Source organism: Osmerus mordax, chromosome 24 (assembly GCF_038355195.1).
Source record: "Osmerus mordax isolate fOsmMor3 chromosome 24, fOsmMor3.pri, whole genome shotgun sequence".
NCBI lineage: Eukaryota > Metazoa > Chordata > Actinopteri > Osmeriformes > Osmeridae > Osmerus > Osmerus mordax.
The window spans coordinates 3,118,666-3,138,199 of NC_090073.1; the positions used below are offsets into that span (position 1 = coordinate 3,118,666).

The 19,534-nt window shown below is 43.5% G+C and overlaps 1 protein-coding gene across 6 annotated transcripts in view; it reads left to right on the forward strand.

The window, feature by feature from the left end:
- Nucleotides 1-19,534, forward strand: part of LOC136933038 (NACHT, LRR and PYD domains-containing protein 3-like) — a 100,776-nt gene that overhangs the window by 69,074 nt on the left and 12,168 nt on the right. For 2 of the 6 annotated variants that reach the window (XM_067228412.1, XM_067228410.1), the window contains exon 2: nucleotides 13,453-13,575. The exons of 2 other annotated variants lie outside the window; for them this stretch is intronic. The gene's annotated coding sequence lies outside the window, so the exon portion shown is untranslated. Of the gene's footprint in view, nucleotides 1-11,002; nucleotides 11,082-13,452; nucleotides 13,576-17,032; nucleotides 17,056-19,534 lie in introns of those variants that run through there. 2 more of the 6 variants (XM_067228411.1, XM_067228414.1) reach the window with 2 other exon arrangements.

Below are 19,534 nucleotides of genomic sequence, written 5' to 3' on the forward strand. Positions count from 1 at the left end.
AGCCTTGATTAATGATCCAATTTGAATTTGTATGCATCAGACAACCTTTCTGTCATATGGCCGATGTCCCCATTTTAGTCAGGCTTGGGTGTATATAGGAAGAAGTTTTTACCACTCAGTTTGAGTTCTGTTTACGATACAGCTCCGGTGCGTTAGGCGCCTAGTCTTCATTGTGAATACCTTTGTTAACCATTGCTCTGAAGGTATGTTTTGTATTTGATGATATTTCATTGGGTGTGCTTTGCCTTCGGCAAGGGCGCAACCTTTGTTCTCTCACATATATATTATTATTATTATTTTTATTTCTTTTTGCCCCCCTAAAACTCAGTCAATATTTGGCCTACATAGACAACCTAGGTGTCAAAAGTTTCGTCTTGGTAGCGATTGAGTTGCTTCTATTGGGATTTACGTTCCGTTGCATGGTTTAGGCTCAAGTTAAGTTTTTGAGTCGAAAAGTGAAGCTAACGGTGGCTAATTTGCTAGCCACAGTCACTGACGTTACTAACGTCACTACGTCACTAACGTCACGAAAACACGCGTGACTACCTTTGGCAGAACATTCGTTTCGCATCTGTTAACTTGGGGGATAGCTAGGCTAACTATAGCTTTACTGCAAGGCAGCTGCAGAAACGCCACAAGCAAAGATGCCAGGGTGATAACTATTTACTCATTTTACTTTGTGATATGACACACAATTGTGATATGTAATGTACAATATAAGCCGATATTATTAAGGAAGTACATATACTTTCGGAAACAGTAGTCTACTATTTCACTGAAGTATTAGCATCATGACATTAGCCTCTGTTGCCCGGGCAACACATACTTCAGTGGTCTATGACATAGACATGTCTATGGTCTATGATGCATCTGTTTTCAATCGTTAAAATAAACATTCCTCACAAATACATTTTCGTTGTAGGATTTATTATGACATTAGATTACAAGTAAACGATTTGTGGGTGAAATTATAATTACCTGTGGTTTCAAACCAGTGTAGCTCACTGCAACGCTGTAGCCTACGCGAGACACTACAAAAACATCTACACAGCTGTAGGAAGTCAAACGGCGACAGAAAATGTTCGGCACTCCCCTTACTTAAATCAAAAGTCTAACTACTAACCTGAACTTCATTGCCACACCCTAAACTTTGTCAATCTGTTCATGAAAATAATTAATTTCAGCCTAAACCGTACAACGGAACGTTAGATCCAATTCAACCAACGCAATCGCTACCAAGACGAACGCAGCAGTAGTCTAGTAGGCTACTGTACCGTAGTAGTACAATTTACCGGGGCAGCTTCTCCACACAGGGCTATATCGCATTTTGCGTTGTTACTGACAATGATCGCTACCAGTGAGCTTTTTGTGAATGAGCGATCTTCCACTAAATAAATGTCAAGCTTATTTACGTTTTGGGGGGCATATTTTCAGTTAGCAGATGGTACTGTTTGAATCGCGATTCCATCTTCTACTGCCGGTAACGTCGTAGAATAATCTTCAAAGGGGGTTCTTTATTAATGAATGAATGCAATGAGTAGGATAAATGCCTGAAAATATCACGATAAGGGAAAACTTAAAAGGACGTTTAAGTCATAGAGATTAGGTCAATTTTTACACCGGTCTGCCAAATTTATTCGTTTTGATTCAACGATGAGCTAGGCTGCCTCTTGCAGGGGAAATGAGAAGACATCTATTTCATTCTACACTTCACTCGTATTTTCAGTTGTAAATGAGCAGCAAAAAAATGCTTTTAAATCTATGTAATCTTTATAAATAATAAGTATGCATTTTTATATAAAATATACAGAAATATCAGTTGTAAAAATGTCATTATAAAACGGACCCCTGTGCAACCGACGCAAGCAAGCACACCCTACAATTTCCCCAGAAATTGTACCCTCTCTAGTTATCATTGTATTGATTATCTTACTATTTAGATAATAAACTATTATTGTGCATTTTAAGTTACTTGTTCTCCTTGAATCGTATCTATCACGCTACGGCGGTGAAAACTTATCTAGTCTGGTTGATACAGCTATACTGATTATAAACATAGACTTTTGAAGTAGGTTTTAACTTAAGGCCTCTGAGTCACTTACAGTGGATCTCCACGCTCAGAAGGAATTTACCGGAGCCTCTGAGTGATCGGTTTACATATCCTACTAGGTCGGTGGTTAAATCCATATTATAGTAGAGATAAACGACTGATTAGTGAACACGCATACTTTAAGGTCGATGCTCTGATCAAGCAGACGATTTTTACCTACGCCAGAGTTTCATGTCATTAACTGTTTAGCGCTCAAGGTTACAGGTAACGCACTTGTGCACATTTCTAAAATTGGAGTCAGATATTAACGAGTCAATTATCTCCCTGAACATCTAACCAGAATTGGATTGGGTTTCCCAAGCGGGGGACAAACACCAAGCGTCTCCGGCCTTACGATTCACCACCTACAGTTTGGTGCACTCCTGCGACGTGATCCTGTGAGCTGGCTCCGGAATTAACGGAACTGGGAATGAATCGGATTACTGGGTGTGCTTTGCCTTCGGCAAGGGCACAACCTTTGTTCTCTCACATATATATTATTATTATTGGGTGTGCTCAAGCCTTCGGCGAGAGCACAACCTTTGTTCTCTCACATATATATTATTATTTTTATTTTTTTTAATTTTTGCCCCCCTAAAACTCAGTCAATATTTGGCCTACATAGACAACGTAGGTGTCAACAGTTTCGTCTTGGTAGCGATTGAGTTGCTTCTATTGGAATTTACGTTCCGTTGCATGGTTTGGGCTTAAGTTAAGTTTTTGTGGCGAAAAGTGAAGCTAACGGTGGCTAATTTGCTAGCCACAGTCACTGACGTTACTAACGTCACTACGTCACTAACGTCACAAAAACACGCGTGACTACCTTTGGCAGAACATTCGTTTCGCATCTGTTAACTTGGGGGATAGCTAGGCTAACTATAGCTTTACTGCAAGGCAGCTGCAGAAACGCCACAAGAAAAGAGGCCAGGGTGATAACTATTTACTCATTTTACTTTGTGATATGACACACAATTGTGATGTGTAATGTACAATATAAGCTGATATTATTAAGGAAGTACATCTACTTTCGGAAACAGTAGTCTACTATTTCACTGAAGTATTAGCATCATGACATTAGCCTGTGTTGCCCGGGCAACACATACTACAGTGGTCTATGATGAATCTGTTTTCAATCGTTAAAATAAACATTCCTCACATATACATTTTCGTTGTAGGATTTATTCTGACATTAGTAAACGATTTGTTGGTGAAATTACCATTACCTGTGGTTTCAAACCAGTGTAGCTCACTGCAACGCTGTAGCCTCCCCGAGACACTAGTGTGAGTAGCTAACAAAAACTCCTCAGCTGTTCAAGTCAAACGGCGACAGAACATGTTCGGCACTCCCCTTACTCAAAAGTCTTTCAATAGTTGAAACAATCTGACTACTAACCTGAACTTCATTGCCACAGCCTAAACTTTGTCAATCTGTTCATGAAAATAATTAATTTCAGCCTAAACCGTACAACGGAACGTTAAATCCAATTCAACCAACGCAATCGCTACCAAGACGAACACAGCAGTAGTCTAGTACTGTATTGTAGTAGTAGAATTTACCGGGGCAGCTTCTCCACACAGGGCTATATCGCATTTTGCGTTGTTACTGACAATGATCGCTACCAGTGAGCTTTTTATGAATGAGCGATTTTCCACTAAATAAATGTCAAGCTTATTTACGTTTTTGGGGGCATATTTTCAGTTAGCAGATGGTACTGTTTGAATCGCGATTCTATCTTCTGCCGGTAAAGTCGTAGAATAATCTTCAAAGGGGGTTCTTTATTAATGAATGAATGCAATATGAGTAGGCTAAATGCCTGAAAATATCACGAGAAGGGACAACTTAAAAGGACGTTTAAGTCACAGAGATTAGGTCCATTTTAACACCGGTCTGCCAAATGCATTCGTTTTGATTCAGCCTGTCAGCTGCCTCTTGCAGGGGAAATGAGAAGACATCATATTTCATTCTACACTTCACTCGTATTTTGAGTTGTAAATGAGCAGCAAAAAAAAGATGCTTTTAAATCTATGTAATCTTTATAAATAATAAGTAGGCCCGATGCATTTTTATATAAAATATACAGACCCCTGTGCAACCGACGCAAGCAAGCACACCCTACAATTTCCCCAGAAATTGTATCCTCTCTAGTTGTATTTTCTATGGTGTCTCTCCTGGGGTAAGTACATTACTACAATTCCTATCAGCAAAGGATTGAGGGATACTCAGGATACGTATAGAAATTTCTGTTTAGTATTGTTGTTTTCCATTTTATTCCATCTCAAGGACAAAGAACATGGATTTTCAGGGACATGACAGTATGAGTGTAGGACAGGGCAGTATACAGTTGTAATTGATAGTGTTTGTAAATATTGGTGTGTGTTGAATGTTTATTTTGTTTTCATTGTTGACAGACAACAATCCTGTCTTTGATCTCAGTTCCACTGAATGTGATGAACTAAATAGTGTCTTACTGACTAAATAAGGAGAAATAAAGATGTTTTATACAGGATGATAGAAGACATGCTGTGTGTTCGTTGGTGACCCAGTGGTCCTAGACACACACACACACACACACACACACATACACACACAGACACACACTTGTACCCACACAATGCAAACACTACATTTAGGACCAGTAATAGGACATTGTTACCCAGTTGAATATACACTGTGTGTGTCTAGTGTGATCCCCTCTCCCCCTGACCTCCTCTCTCCCCACCCTCCTTATATAGTCCCCCCCCCCCCCCCACACCTCCTCTCCCCTGATATGACATTTCAGGTTGTGTAAAATGAATGTGTTTTAATATGAATTGTAAGCTTCTGTGTTCATTATTAGGAGACACATGCTGAGACAGTTGCTTACAGGAATGTTGGGGGAGAGAGAGAGAGAGATCCTGTCCTCCTCCTTGCCTTCTCTCATGCACTCTACAACCTTTCTCTCTCTCCATCTCTCCTCTCTCTCACATTGAGGCCCAAACACATCTCTTTTCTGGTTAAATCTGTATCACAAGTCATGTGTGTTGGATAATTCGTACCATTTACTGTCAGCTAAGCCTCTGTCATCATGTCTCCCCCCATCACCTCTCCACCCCAGACATAGTCCAGTGTTAATGTGGTTGGACATGAGATGCTTTGTGTCTCTCTCTCCCTCCCCTTTCTCCTTCCTTTCTCTCCTCCAACCCTCCTCTCCCTCCCTCCCTCCCTTCCCCTCCCTCTCCTTGTTGTGTCTCTGTCCTCCTCTCCCTCCCTCTCCTCTCCTTGTTGTGTCTCTCTCCTCCTCTCCTTGTTGTGTCTCTCTCCTCCTCTCCCTCCCTCTCCTCTCCTTGTTGTGTCTCCTCTCTCCTCTCCCTCCCTCTCCTCTCCTTGTTGTGTCTCCTCTCTCCTCTCCCTCCCTCTCCTCTCCTTGTTGTGTCTCTGTCCTTCACTGCGCTCTCACAGCGTGTCTGGATTTCCACTTTACAATCCTCATCACTCTCCTCCATGTGTCTTCTCTCCCCCTGCAGTGAGCACATTCTCCCTCCCCCTCTCTCTCCCCCCACGTCTTTCCTTACTGCAGTTTATCTCTCTCTCCCTCTTTCTGTACCTCTCTCTCTCCCTTTATAGTATCCTCTGTAATCAAATTATGTGATTATCATTTAGTCTGAGATGTAATTGTATGTAGTTATACAAGTCTGTTTATGCTAGCCACAGGAAATTGTGGAATGTAGCTCCTAAGTTAAGACCACAAACCAGTTGATGGATGCAGGGAAGAGATGGTTAACCGGTGTGACCTCTGACCTTGGTGTAAACTGGAGACATGTTCAGTGTAAGAAGAAAACACATGTGAAGTTGATCGTCTGAGAAAGTGACTAGTTCTTTGTGGGGGGTTTGTTTTAAAATGTGTGTCTGATCGATGAGGAGTTTGTCAGACTGGGAACAGACTGTTAGTTAGCACGCTTTGTTGCAGTTTGGTCCAATTCATCAATTGTAATATTATGTAATAAAGGCATTTCATACAGAGTGATTCTGCATTCTTCTACAACATGGGTACATCAAGTTTTGATGGTGGTTGTGTCCGAAAAGAAAAGAATTCATGTGATTTGAAAGATGTTGTCAATGAATGCATTTTGTGCCTAAGCAATGAAAACGTATCCACAGTTTAGGTGCTGGTGTGTTTGATACGTCCTCCTCTAGGGAGAAAGGGGGCAGCATCAACATCCTGACATGATTCCATACTGGGTAGTGGAGCGGAGGGTTGGGGGGGGCACGGGGGGAGATTTCTGGGCATGGGGGCCAGGAGTAGGGTGGAGGTCGGGGGGAGGGCGTGGAGGGCTGGGCTCTCAGTGGCCCCCACCCCCCACTGCTTCTGCTCCGTGGACAAACTCCCCACCAAGGGGGAGAAGAGGTGGAAAGGGGGAGGCGGGGGGAAGGGAAGGGGAGAGTGAGGGACAGAGGGGAACAGGAGTCCAGGGGGGGCCTTGTGCTCCTGCAGCCACCCCCCCCACAGCCTCCCTCCTGCGTCCTCCTCCACCCCCCTCTCACAGGAGGAGCTGCTGCCCCCCGAGCCCCAGGTCAGGCCGAGTCAGGCAGCCAGTCCAGCCTCGGCCCTCCCCCTCTCTGACCCCCCCAGCCTGTGTCCCAGCCCACCGTCTGCTCCCCCTCTCTCTCCCGGTCCCCATCCCTCCCCCCCTCCGGCCAGAGCCAAGCTCCAGCACCAGAGACTGCGCTCCGTGCCCCAGTCCTGGAGGTTCAGTTCCCCCCGCTTGCCCCCCAAAGCCAAGAGCCTCCAGCCTGGAGAGGGAGGTCCGACGGGGGGAGACGAGAGAGGGAGACACACGAGCCGTCAGCACCACCCACGACCTGGCAACAGGAAGTAAGGACCCCCACTCCTCTACTGAGACCACCGCCACCGTGGGGACCGTATACCATGACCCGGCGGCCGTTGCTACGGGAACAGAGACGGAGAGTCGAGCTGTTTGGTGTCTGCTGGTGAGAGCAGCATGATGACAAGCAGGTCTTTGGTGTGTTTCAGTGTGTGTGTGTGTGTATGTTTCATTGTGTGTCTGTGTATGTTTTAGTTTGTGTGTATGTGTGGCCTCCTCTGTATGTCGTAGCTCAGACATTCCTGAGGGAGTCAGGTGGCTGAGCGGTGAGGGAATCGGGCTAGTAATCCGAAGGTTGCCAGTTCGATTCCCGGTCATGCCAACTGATGTTGTGTCCTTGCGCAAGGCACTTCACCCTACTTGCCTCGGGGGAATGTCCCTGTACTTACTGTAAGTCGCTCTGGATAAGAGCGTCTGCTAAATGACTAAATGTAAATGTAAATGTAGTAATCCGAAGGTTGCCAGTTCGATTCCCGGTCGTGCAAACTGACGTTGTGTCCTTGGGCAAGGAACTTCACCCTACTTGCCTCGGGGGAATGTCCCTGTACTTACTGTAAGTCGCTCTGGATAAGAGCGTCTGCTAAATGACTAAATGTAATGTAAATGTAAATGTATTTCAATCGTTGCTGATGCCTGCTTCCTTCTCCTAACATTTGCTTTACTCACAAAGCAATGCAGTGCAGATTAACATCTCATGAAATGTACTTTACTGTTTTGGTGATGCTTTTATAGATTTTCTAACGTACAATTTTATTGTGCCTTGAGCGTACAGGTCCCACCATGCCCCCAGCCCCAATGAGAGCCCCCTCCCCCTGCAGTGAGGGCCCCCAGCCCCACTGAGAGAGGCCCCTCCCCCTCCAGTGAGGGCCCCCAGCCCCAATGAGAGAGGCCCCTCCCCCTCCAGTGAGGGAGGAGCAGGAGGAGCAGCAGCAGCTGAGGTAAATGAGTATCTATGTTTTACTGATCATTCTGCTGCACTAATAATACTTCACCTACTAAAAGTTCCACAGATCAACTCTGGAATTGTAATGAGTGAATATGAAGATGTTCTCTCTCTCTCTTGTTCTGACACAGCCGGGCCCCCCTGGCTGGCAGCCACTCTCAGCACTGCAGCAGCAGAGGGTCGGCCGGGTGCTCTTCATCTGGAAGAACAACCTCCCGGAGGTGAGGCCACATCTCCAGCTCCAATGGATTGGAGGGACATTGACCCTCTGGAATGAGCTGGCATGGACCCTCAAATACACCAAGCCATGACCAGGGTTGACATACTCATCACTGGACCCCTGATAGGAGACACCCACAACCCTGGTCAGGGGTTGGTTTCAACCCTGAGTCACGGAGCCACTGACCCCAAATCTCAGGGTAGAACCTCACCACTCTCTCCACTGTTGTCTCTGATGACAGCAGAATGACACTCTCACCGCTGTTGTCTCTGATGACAGCAGAATGACACTCTCACCACTGTTGTCTCTGATGACAGCAGAATGACACTCTCACCACTGTTGTCTCTGATGACAGCAGAATGACACTCTCACCACTGTTGTCTCTGATGACAGCAGAATGACACTCTCACCACTGTTGTCTCTGATGACAGCAGAATGACACTCTCACCACTGTTGTCTCTGATGACAGCAGAATGACACTCTCACCACTGTTGTCTCTGATGACAGCAGAATGACACTCTCACCACTGTTGTCTCTGATGACAGCAGAATGACACTCTCACCACTGTTGTCTCTGATGACAGCAGAATGACACTCTCACCACTGTTGTCTCTGATGACAGCAGAATGACACTCTCACCACTGTTGTCTCTGATGACAGCAGAATGACACTCTCACCACTGTTGTCTCTGATGACAGCAGAATGACACTCTCACCACTGTTGTCTCTGATGACAGCAGAATGACACTCTCACCACTGTTGTCTCTGATGACAGCAGAATGACACTCTCACCACTGTTGTCTCTGATGACAGCAGAATGACACTCTCACCGCTGTTGTCTCTGATGACAGCAGAATGACACTCTCACCACTGTTGTCTCTGATGACAGCAGAATGACGTCCAGATGGAACGTTCCGCCCTCCTCTTCTCTCCGTCAGTGCAGCAGATGATGGCGACCATCACCACGACAACGGCCTCCCTGGACTCAGGCACCTCCTGCGGCAACAAGGAGACACACCCCTACTGCCTCAACTGGACCATGTCACCCACCAGACGGGTGCTGATCATGGGGGACTCCAACCTGAGTCTCCTCCCGCTGGTCCCTCTGAACTGGGTGCAGGTGGACTGCTACCCGGGTGCAAGGTTCTACCACGCGCTCAGCATCCACCAGCACATCACCCTTTCAGTGGCGCAGGTGAAGAGGGTCTCACACATGGGCCTGAACAACAGGTCGGGCACGACTGACACCTCGACCAAACAGGCCTCCAGCTTGTTCGAGCGTGCCACCTGGGCGTACCGGCTCATCAACGTGGACTGGGTCAGGGTCAGGACTGCCACCTGTCACAAGTGCAGGACACAATGTAGAGCCTGACTGCACACCTGGCTGCAGCGTTCCCTGTCATCCCCAAACTGCCTGAGGAGAAGTTCAGCACAGAGGAGGACAGGATCCACTGGACTTCAGCGACGCTCCCCTGCTGGAACAACCAGCCTAGAGCAGCAGCATTTCCATGCTGGTGTTTGCTGGTTTGGTGCTGGTTTAACTGGTGGACCAGCATGATGGAGCTGATCCACCAGCATGGTCTTGCTGGATAACCATTGTAGCTCATCACTTTGTACTGATTTCTGTAGCCAGGACATACATGGGCCTTGTCAAGGAGTTATTTAAGAGAAGGAAATACATTTCCTGTAAATACAGAAATGTAAAAACATACCACTGTCTCCATTCGTGGATTTGCAATTACATGGAGTTAGATTAACTGTAGTTCGGGAGGAAGATCGCTCACCAAGACTCCTCCTTCACTCCAATCAACTCATACACATCATCAGCCCAGTTAAAGCACGGAGGAATGCCACCGAACCGAACTCCCCGTTTTCAATTACGAGTTCTGTATAAAGTCTACTCCATTAATAAATAAAAACATATCATTTATTGTGTGTGTGTGTGTGTGTGTATGTACTGTGTATGTACTGTGTGTGTGTGCATGTGTGTGTATGCGGATCTCTGTGTGTGTATGTGTGTGTGTGTGTGTGTGTGTGTGTGTGTGTGTGCAGATGTCTCAGCAGGCTCTGGTCCAGGAGCTGCTGTGTCCAGAGGGGGGCCATGGCCAGGCTGCAGCTGCTGAGGGCAGAGTACAGCAGTGCCCAGCTCAGCCTGCAGGAGGCGCTCAACCACAGCTTCCAGGAGCCTCAAACAACCTACAGACCAGGAGCAGCTACTGACACATCATTATGGGCTCTTTGTTGTATACATGAATAATCATCATTTAAAAGTAAACCTAGAATCACTGGAGGTTGTGTGAGATGTCCATTCAGTGCCTGCAAGCACACCACACGTGTTAACCAAATCAATCAAACGTTCATGTGGAACTGTCACACACTGAGTGTGCGGTTCTTTGGATACCAGCAATTTAAAATTGATTCCACTGTCAAAAGAATGGTAAAACGACACAGGGTGTCACTACAACGATTTATTAATAATAGATCAAATTAAGTAAGAACGAGGCATAAAAAGTAAAAAGGTACCACGGTGAACATGAAAGTCCAGGGTCTCTAAAATACATCAAACACAAATCCAGAGGGCAGAGTTCTATGATGTGAGTTGCAGAGTTCTATGGATGTGAGTAGCAGAGTTCTATGGATGTGAGTAGCAGAGTTCTATGGATGTGAGTAGCAGAGTTTTATGATGTGAGTAGCAGAGTTTTATGATGTGAGTAGCAGAGTTCTATGATGTGAGTAGCAGAGTTTTATGATGTGAGTAGCAGAGTTTTATGATGTGAGTAGCAGAGTTCTATGATGTGAGTAGCAGAGTTCTATGATGTGAGTAGCAGAGTTCTATGATGTGAGTAGCAGAGTTCTATGATGTGAGTTTCCCTCTTCCTCTTTATTTCACACAGCTCAATGAGAGAAGCGTTTCTCAACAGGAAAGGTCCACTCCCAACCTGCACTCATAAAGAGAAGACGCAATACAGTAAGTGTAATGGACGTTATTTTATTGAGCAAATTGACTTAGTGAACAGTACTGTTGGGTGCTTGTTGTTTACTGTGCTGATTCACTGTGATGGGCGGTAACCTGCTGTAGACCTTCAGACCTTCAGTCAACATAGATGTAGTTCAGACTCACGTTCTGGTGGGTCAACAGACCAAAAGACTGAAGTTACCAGACTCCAAACTATGGTGTGTGTGAAATATATATATTCAGTTTGCAAAAAACTTATTATTTTTTTATATTTATCTTATGAAAGTGGTGGTAGCCCATCGTTATTCAGACAAAGTGAACCACATCTATTCTACAGGTAACAAGGTTACCTCCCATCTTGGTCACTGGTCAAACCTATTTGTAGATCTAGCATGTTCTGAAGAGGTATCATTTGATATGACAACAGACCAAAAATGGACTAAATACCTTTGGAGTGACATGCTGTATGCCACTTTAGTATTGGCGTTGAAAGGAAATATATTATAACTGACAGTGCATGAATCGGTTGTAAACGAACAAAATGCTAAACAAAAGTATTTCATGTCCAGGGCAGATACAACAGACAATCAAAATATAGAAGACACTCATCAAAGAGAGAATTATGAAACAACATTATAATTTTAATTCATCTTAAGTGCCTGACACTGACATTTATCAGTATCAGTTATCTCCCTTGAAAACACGGTGTATATGATAGAACCCTCACTGATATCATTAGTAGTCCAGATTCAGTCTATATGGTAGAACCCTCACTGATATCATTAGTAGTCCAGATTCAGTCTATATGGTAGAACGCCTCACTGATATCATTAGTAGTTTAGTGTATAGTATATAGTGGGTCTGTGTAGTGTATAGTGTATAGTATATAGTAAGTATGTGTAGTGTATAGTATATAGTGGGTCTGTGTAGTGTGTAGTGTATAGTATATAGTGGGTCTGTGTAGTGTGTAGTGAATAGTATATAGTGGGTCTGTGTAGTGTGTAGTGAATAGTATATAGTGGGTCTGTGTAGTGTGTAGTGCAGGGGTCTTCAACGTTTTTCAGCCCAGGACCCCCAAACGGATGGAGAGATGGAGCAGGGACCCCCTACTATATATATTGTATAAAATTGTGTTTTATATTAAACTGGGCCTAGTGCCATGTATAAACATAGCTATCCTGTTGTTCAATTTCAAGTTATCAAGTTATTTCAAGTTATCTTCTTTTCAATAATATTGCAACGTGCATCCTTGTGTCAGGGATCAGCTGGGGACTGAATAGGCTCTCGGCCAATCACAGGGAACCTGACAGAGCCAGCGTGTAACATGCGGCCTCGTGATTGGCACAGCAGCGATAGGGGCAGGTCCTCCTCTTTGTGTACAGGAGGCTTGGAGGTCCAGGCTAGTCTCGAGCTGTGAGTGAACCTGTGCCCAGCTTGAGAGAGCTCCTGTGTGGAGCTGAATGTGTGCATTGCTGACTGAAAGATAATGTCTTCTGGGAGTCAGGTGGCTGAGTGGTGAGGGAGTCGGGCTAGTAATCTGAAGTTTGCCAGTTCGATTCCCGGCCGTGCCAAATGACGTTGTGTCCTTGGGCAAGGCACTTCACCCCACTTGCTTCGGGGGGAATGTCCCTGTACTTACTGTAAGTCGCTCTGGATAAGAGCGTCTGCTAAATGACTAAATGTAAATGTCTTCTGCCTCCATTTATCCGTTCGCTACATTATGTTGGATTCATGAAATTATTGGAAAAAACATTGGTTGACAAAAACATTACTAATTACTAACATTTGTCTAATCAACAAAAAAATTGCGACCCCCCTGCAGTACCTCCCTGGTTAGAAAGAGTTGACAGGTGAAAGGTCATTCCCAGTGGGCCATGTTGTTTATTCTCTCTGGTTTCCAGACCAGTGTGGATGAAGAAGAAGTAGAGACAGATATAATACTGAGATACAACCCTGGTCTCTGGTCATCTTTGTCAAACCCATGATTATAAATGTGTTAAGGTGTTGTTGTTCCTGGAAGGAGCCTGAGTTGAGAGCTCTCATGTTCTGAGGAGAGAGTTTCATGTGATACAGTAGACCTTAGCATGTTCAACTTCCTCATTTGAACAGCAGTCAGGGTACAGGATGTAATATTCAGGCTGCTATTCTGCCTCCAAAAAAACTATCATAATTTAAAACTTTGTATTAATCATGTTCATGAAATGTGACTAATAAATATTTTCTTCAGACCGACACACTGGAAGGCTGATATTTGCAGCCCATGCAGGTTGAAGCTAACCGTGGCTCTATGTGCATGAGCCAGTTCTGTATATCCTGTTTCTCACCTTGTGGTTTCCTGTCAGCATCAGTCACACAGCCTGAAGAGAGATCTGTCTCTCAACAGGAAATGTTCACATCTGCATTGCATGGACTCTGTAGTTAATGACTTCAGAACTTCACTTCAATACAGGAAACAAGCATCCAGAGATCCTCAAGACTGAATCCGATATGATTAAAGTCAAATAAGGTAAGTGTGGTAATATTCCCTGTCATGATTCAAAGTAGCATATTGATTGATTGGTTCTGTAGTCAAAATAGCAAATATTCTACTCTGATGGGTGTAGATATGGGCTTGTAATTATTGTTTGATACCACAGCAATTTGTATTAAATAGATGTTTAGGCTGGTGTTTTCACATTGTTGAAAATGACAAAAGCCACTGTATATGTGGTGAGTCAGACAATGTGGACAGTATAGGCCAATCCCATCAATGCCATCCATTATCACACTGTTGTTGTTTTGCTGTTGTTGTCACTACTGTCATCGACACGTCATAGTTTGACATTAGTTGAGGAATTGAGATGTTACTGTAATCGAGTTGTTATTGTTGCTATCTGAGCCGATTACTTACGCCTAATGTTATTGTTGCACTAGTTATTTGTTTGTGCACCTGTTAGCCAAGATACAGTTACTCTGTGATCTGACTAAATACTGAATGTTCCTTGAATCTGACCACTGAAATACTGTACAACTATACACTTCTGATACTTGATCTTCCTTGGGTACATATCCCTCTCATTGTGGAAATATACTGTCTGTAAACAATGACAAGTTTCCCTTCCTGATTCACTCAGCTCAAACTGAGAACTGGTTTTGAGCAGGAAATGTCACCAAGAGACCACAACGCTTCCTCATAAAGAGAAGATGGAGCCTTGCACAACTAAACCTGTCATGGCTGGCTTTTAGGCTGTGACAAAAAGGATCGCACACATGGGGTTGATAAGTAATGCATGTATTCAACTAAACTGAGCTAAGCAGTTAACAATAATTAACACACACACACACGTCCTATACACACCCTCAACACACAGCCTGTCTCATTCTTTACAGAAAAGAGTGTATTTTGTGCAGAAGAAATAGATTAGTGGAGGGAAAGGAAGGATGAGAGAATGAAAGAGAAAAGAGAGAGAAGGAGAGAGGTAAATATAATACTGTGTATACAGGACCATCTTTACAGTAGAATCTCCAGTAGAATTACCAGTACAGTCCTCCATTGTCTCAAACCTACAAAGTTAGAGAGGCAGTGAAGCAAGTAATCTTCCATATGGAACAGCAGAGATCACCCACCTTGTAGCTGTTAGGCTCAGAGTCAAATATGAGGACCAACAGAGGAGCCCACACTCCATGTACACCCATTCAGTTTGACTTGTTACAATCCTCTGTGGATCTTTGTTAGGTTTGCAGACTCACACTTACTGACTACCTCCACCTGTATCTCCCTCCAGCTCTCCTCCACCTGACTACCTCCACCTGTATCTCCCTCCAGCTCTCCTCCACCTGACTACCTCCACCTGTATCTCCCTCCAGCTCTCCTCCACCTGACTACCTCCACCTGTATCTCCCTCCAGCTCTCCTCCACCTGACTACCTCCACCTGTATCTCCCTCCCGCTCTCCTCCACCTGACTACCTCCACCTGTATCTCCCTCCAGCTCTCCTCCACCTGACTACCTACACCTGTATCTCCCTCCAGCTCTCCTCCACCTGACTACCTCCACCTGTATCTCCCTCCCGCTCTCCTCCACCTGACTACCTCCACCTGTATCTCCCTCCCGCTCTCCTCCACCTGACTACCTCCACCTTTATCTCCCTCCCGCTCTCCTCCACCTGACTACCTCCACCTGTATCTGCCTCCAGCTCTCTTATGTCTCACCCGACTAATACTGACTGTATCGCCTATGATTTCTACAGAACAGAAGTTGACAGACTGATAGACATCAGACATGAGCAGGAATGATGTGTACAGTTGAGGAGTGAGTGTCTGGTTTGGGTTAGAAAGAAGAGATTCAGTTGTGTTGTTCACCTTATAATCTATGAAGAAAACCAAATTAGTGCCACTTACAGCTGATCTCTACTATTGACAGTGTACATGGGTTAGTCCAAATGTGTACAAACAATTGCATTTTACATTTTCAAATACTTGTGATGGTTTCCTCAGAACAAGCTGTTGTTTTTGGAAAAAATCTTATAGCTAGACATTAAAACACAAGCCCACTGGGAAACAAATATGTTTAGAATAAAAAACTACATTCAGTGTGATGAGATATGGTAAAATGCCTCAAAAGCATGGATATTAAAGCTATAATCCCAGTTTCAGCACTGTAGGTCTACTGTACTACATCATACATCCCAAAGCACCTTGTTTGTGCATGTTTCCACATGCTGCACAGTCCATCATCATGTAAACTAAAGTGAACGGCTGCACTCATCCTTTTTCTCCTTTGCTCTCCCCAGTGCACCTTTTACTGGTATTTTAATACACCTCATCATTTCACACTTGACTGGATGTAAACATTCTGTATCTCATTCTTCATATGATTTATTCCAGTTGTTGAATTCATAAACTGAATTCATCCAAGTCCAACACATGAGACAACATCTCTGCCTTGACATTCAACTCATATATTTGTATAAAAGAGCAAGAGGGACATAAGTCATATTAATAAAACCCTTCTTAATGTTACTGTTAATGTAGGTTAGTTATGGAGTGATTAAAACACCAATATCTGAAGGGCTAGAGACCTTGGTTGCATGGTCTAAATATTTGCTCTTATGAGGTGTTGATGATGATGTCATGATTTTTGCATTTGCTCCATGCTCGGTTGGGGAAGTTTGAAATTTCAGCACAATTGTTTTATAATGAGAACAGTAGCATATTACATATGTGTTCTCAAACAGAAAACACAGACAGACAGACAGACAGACTCCCTCCACTCCCTCCCTTCCTGACTCTCTGACTCTCTTATTTAGTCTACTCATCCATCTCAAACACACCGGCCTGTCTCTCTGTCCATGTATCTCTTTATCTCTCTGCATAATACACACACCTGCCTTTCTCTCTCTCCCTAATACACACAGCACACACACACAACTGCCTTTCTCTCTCACTCCAGTGTTGTATGCAATCTTTCATAGTGGTTAAATGTATTCTATGTGTAAGAGATATGTAACACATGAATCAAAACATACAATGGGTCAGATGGAAAGAGCGGGAAGGGGGAGGAGAAGACCTTTGTCTAATAACAGGGATGTCTAGTGGTGAACTAACGGGAGTTAGTTTTACGTGTAAGTCGAATCAAAACACACACAATATCAATTACTTCATGCCAATGTTACAAGTAATAAATATAGCTAGTCGCATTTACGTTTGCCGGTGTGTTGACGTTGTGGGTCGAAAGTGGAGTCTGTTTACATTTACATTTAGCTGACGCTCTTATCCAGAGCGATTTACAGTGAGTACAGGGACATTCCCCCGAGGCAATTAGGGTGAAGTGCCTTGCCCAAGAACACAACGTAATTTGGTGCCGAACCGGCAACCTACTCATTAATAGCCCGATTCCCTAACCGCTCAGCCATCTGACCCTCCCAGTTTAAATCTTGTCTGTAGTAAACAAATCTGTGTAATCCAATTGAAAGGTTCTTTCATGAAAGTATTCCTTTTAATCCGTGGTGAGACTGAGTTTGTTTATCTCAGTGTCGCAATTAGAATTGCGTTTGGTTACTTCTGCAGAATCGTCCAGAAAGTGTTGCAATCACTATAATGTTGAATCTCAGGAGTTTGGCGAGATTCTTTTTGAAGGCCTATGTGTTGTCTGGACTTGCTGTATCAATGGACTCAGTGAGTGATTATTTGTTGTTGGTATTTATAATCAGAATAAAGGGGACGTGTCTTGAGGCAGGTAAAACAGTTCATTGGTCAGTTACTCAAGCTTGGGTGTTGTTCAAACTGGTTCACAGATAGGTGTGAAGGGGATGTAACTTTTGGATGGTGTACTTCAAATGTTCATACCTTGCATATACTTCATAATATATCTACACAATATTTATAAATGGTTTGGTTCGTAGATAAAAAATAATTTTGATATCAAGGTTGACTGACTTATCAACAGGAAAGGAAGTTACATTAAAACATCAAATTACATCAACACAGCTTGAAACGGAAAGTATAAATTGTCACACATAAATTCCAATAATGCTTCTAGTGTCCACAAACAGTATTGTCTTTGTAAGGCTGGGTGTCAAAGCTGCCCCCACCTCTCATATGCTAAAGTCTGGAGTTTCTGGACGGTCTCAACTTGATGGCCCTCACACCCCATTCAAGATGTGGTCTGATTGGTTGTCCTTGTGTATAAAGGGAATAGTAATGCATTGCTCTGTGGATTCTTCATCTCCTGAGACCTTCTCCTCAGCTCTGGCTTGTCCTTGTACTCATTCTTCTTGCTCACCTCTTGCTGTCTCTCTGATTTACAATGATCATGGTAGCGTAGGTAAGAGTTAACCTTCATTTTGTAACATGTTTGCCTTGTAATTGATTTCATTCATTTGCAATGTTATTAAATGTGTATTTAATTTAACCTTATTTTGACCATTCTTTCTCTGATTTAACCCATAGAGTCGAATAACTGTAATTGGTTGTGCTCAAGCCTTCGGCGAGAGCACAACCTTTGTTCTCTCACATATATATTTATTTATTTATTTTCGCCCCCCTAAGGATCAGTCAATATTTGGACTACATACACAACGGCGGTGTCAAAAGGTTCGTCTTGGTAGCGATTGCGTTGGTTGTATTTTTATTTACGTTCCGTTGCATGGTTTAAGTAGAAATTGCGTTTTTGTGGTGAAAAGTGAAGCTAACGGTGGCTAATTTGCTAGCCACAGTCACTGACGTTACTGACGTCATACGTCACTAACGTCACGAAAACACGCGTGACTACCTGTAGCAGAACATTCGTTTCACATCTGTTAACTTGGGGGATAGCTAGGCTAACTATAGCTTTACTGCAAGGCAGCTGCAGGAACGCCACAAGCAAAGAGGCCAGGGTGATAACTATTTACTCATTTTACTTTGTGATGTGAAACACAATTATGAAATGTAATGTACAATATTAGCTGATATTATTAAGGAAGTAGGCCCACATCTACTTTTGGAAACGGTAGTCTACTATTTCACTGAAGCATTAGCATCATGACATTAGCCTCTGTTGCCCGGGCAACACATACTACAGTGGTCTATGATGCATCTGTTTTCAATCTTTAAAATAAACATTCCTCACAAATACATTTTCGTTGTAGGATTTATTATGACATTACATTACAAGTAAACGATTTGTGGGTGAAATTATCATTACCTGTGGTTTCAAACCAGTGTTGCTCACTGCAATGCTGTAGCCTACGCGAGACACACTACAAAAACATCTACACAGCTGTAGGAAGTCAAACGGCGACAGAACATGTTCGGCACTCCCCTTACTTAATCAAAAGTCTATCTAACTACTAACCTGAACTTCATTGCCACAGCCTAAACGTTGCCAATCTGTTCATGAAAATAATTAATTTCAGCCTAAACCGTACAACGGAACGTTAAATCCAATTCAACCAACGCAATCGCTACCAAGACGAACACAGCAGTAGTCTACTAGTACTGTACCGTAGTAGTACAATTTACCGGGGCAGCTTCTCCACACAGGGCTATATCGCATTTTGCGTTGTTACTGACAATGATCGCTACCAGTGAGCTTTTTATGAATGAGCGATTTTCCACTAAATAAATGTTTTGGGGGGCATATTTTCAGTTAGCAGATGGGACTGTCTGAATCGCGATTCCATCTTCTACTGCCGGGTAACGTCGTAGAATAATCTTCAAAGGGGGTTCTTTATTAATGAATGAATGCAATGAGTAGGCTACATGCCTGAAAATATCATGAGAAGGGAAAAACTTAAAATGACGTTTAAGTTATAGAGATTAGGTCCATTTTTACACCGGTCTGCCAAATGTATTCGTTTTGATTCAACGATGAGGCTGCCTCTTGCAGGGGAAATGAGAAGACATCTATTTCATTCTACACTTCACTCGTATTTTCCGTTGTAAATGAGCAGCAAAAAAAAATTCCTTTAAATCTATTTAATCTTTATAAATAATAAGTATGCA